Raw genomic sequence first — 2,411 nt, 5'->3', positions numbered from 1 at the left:
ATGCACCCTAAACCTTTTTTGGGGGGTTGAGGTGGGATCCAAAGAAATAAGTAATATCTTAGGTAACAGTAAAATGTTCATGAGTCTCCACCACCTTGACCTAACTGTGTGATGATGTGACCAAGCAGATCTCTCCTTCGTCCTCTGCTAGTCACACTCCCTGGCTAACTGCAGTCACACTCCCTGGCTAACTGTAGTTGCTTAACGGCCTCTTGTTTTCTGATCTCACTTTTAGGTGGCTGCTTTCCCTAAACATGCCACCTATGTTGTCTGACAAAGTGGTACACGAGGCAGAATGACACTGTGGGCATGAACACAGCCCTGGGGTAGAGAGACTGGGATTCCAGTCCCAACTCTGCCACTGACTTTGATAGACCTTTGATAATTCCTTGATAGGATAGCTGATGTCCTAATTGCTAAAACAGAGATCATAACAATGGTAGGACTTATCCACAGGGTCATTGTGGAGATTCAGTGAGATATTTCATGGCATCTTAAACGTTCAGTGTTAGTGTTACTGTATCCCATTTGGGTAAGTGGTAAGAGCCTTGTAATCCCCAGTTCTAGTTCGTAGCGTAAAAGGCACTGAGTCCTCTGAAGAAAGGCTCCCCCTTGGCCTCACAATCTTCTCATTCTCACCTTCTTACTCATTCTTATTAGCTCTGTTTATTTTGGAAACTCCACGGAATTTCGAAAAAGCTGGTTTGAGGCCTCCAAATGATGAGTTTTGATATCTTATGTTTTGATAAATTAATATTTATTTGCTCCTAAAGTTACTGTGCTCTTTGAGTGCATTTCCTCCCTTACGGAATGATAGAGTTGGCGGAGGTGGGTGCCTGTCTCTCTTCCATAACCTTGACGTGCACGGGAATCTCTAGAGGACCCTGCTACAGACGCGGACTCCAGTCCCATCGGAACAGGTGAGGCCTGAGAGGCTGCGTTGCCAACAAGCTCCCAGCTGAGGCCAGTGGGACTGTCCGTGGAGCACGCTTTGAGTAAGTAGCAGGGAGCTGTAGCATCGCCTTTGATTCGCGTGTCTAACTGCTCAGCCACCGTGGTCTTTCCCGCGATAGCAATGATACCTTCAGCAAGAGACTTTACCTCTCTCAGCTTCATTTTACTAAAATGAAATGTTAAATCAGCACTTACCTTCTAAGAACATTGAAAGTATTCGATTGGATGATGCACTTGAAGTTTCTGGCAATAGGTGTTAGTAGATGTTCGTTTTCTTTCCTTCTGTATTAGATATTGACCAACTACTTGCCAAGCATCCCCTTCATGTTACTTGCTAGTGTGAATCATTAGGCGGTTGGGCTTAGTGGAAGATGTATAGGACATATGTGGATGGTGAAGGCCAAGACGATGGTAATGTTGCCGCCCAACCAGGTTCGTTTGCCGCTGCACAGAGCAGAGCCAACGGACTGAGCCAGTCAGAGTTGCAATGGAGAAAGTTTATTCCACAGAGCGCTGAGTGGGGAGACAGGAGGAAGACTCTCAAATCCTCTCTGGGAATTTGGGAGGCAGGATTTTTAAAGACAGTTTGGAGTAATTAATCGAATCTGTTAATTGGCTGGGTCCGAACCGGTGGAAAATAGGGTTGTAGAAATTGTCTTCTTTGCTGACCAGGTTCTTGGGTAGGGGACACAAGATCAGTTGGATCAATTCCTCGGTGTGGGCCGCTGGTCTGGGTGGGTCTGGGTGGGTCGGCCATTCCACTGGAACTCCAGACCTGGAAGATATCTCAGAAACTACCCCTAGGTTTCAAAAAGGCTATGTTATCTATGGAGAAAGCTAAGAATCTTTATGGCCACCAGCTGTGTGGCTCCAGAGTGGCAATTATAGAGAAGGAAACAGGGGACAGTGGCTAATTACCATTATTTGTAGCCAGGCCTGTGCATTATTTTTAGCTAGGCCCTTACCACTGTTCTCGCCTTGCACCCCTTTTTATTAATTTGTAAGGGTGGTTTCGGTGATAGCTTATGTTTGTTGAATAACAACAGTGAACCAGGCTTGTCCGACTCAGGTTTCCTCCCTTTTAACCGTTGTTTCTCTCGGCATTCTTCTTTTTTAAATCTTTTTCAGGTCTTCATGACCACATCATTTGGAGGAGAAACCTTCTTTCTGTTTGGGCTCCACCCATAGCCATATCTCAGCCCTCAAAAAACGTAAAGAAAACCCATATGATTTCATCCTGAAAGGAATTTTATTTACCCAACAATAATAAGACAAACCATAGGATGGTTTATAAATGCCCTTCTGGACTTGATCAGTGGTTTGTAGCTATGACAAGACACCTTAACATTCAAAAACAACATCTGGAGGAAAATTCCTCCAATAAGTAAAACTGCTGCAGTATAGTGAGCTTGCAGTGTCTGGGGAAAAATAAGAAGTGATTGACTTCCTTTGGCAGG

This window comes from Propithecus coquereli, unplaced genomic scaffold (assembly GCF_000956105.1).
Source record: "Propithecus coquereli isolate 6110/MARCELLA unplaced genomic scaffold, Pcoq_1.0 Scaffold599, whole genome shotgun sequence".
Lineage (NCBI taxonomy): Eukaryota > Metazoa > Chordata > Mammalia > Primates > Indriidae > Propithecus > Propithecus coquereli.
Note: the sequence above shows the minus strand (reverse complement) of the source record.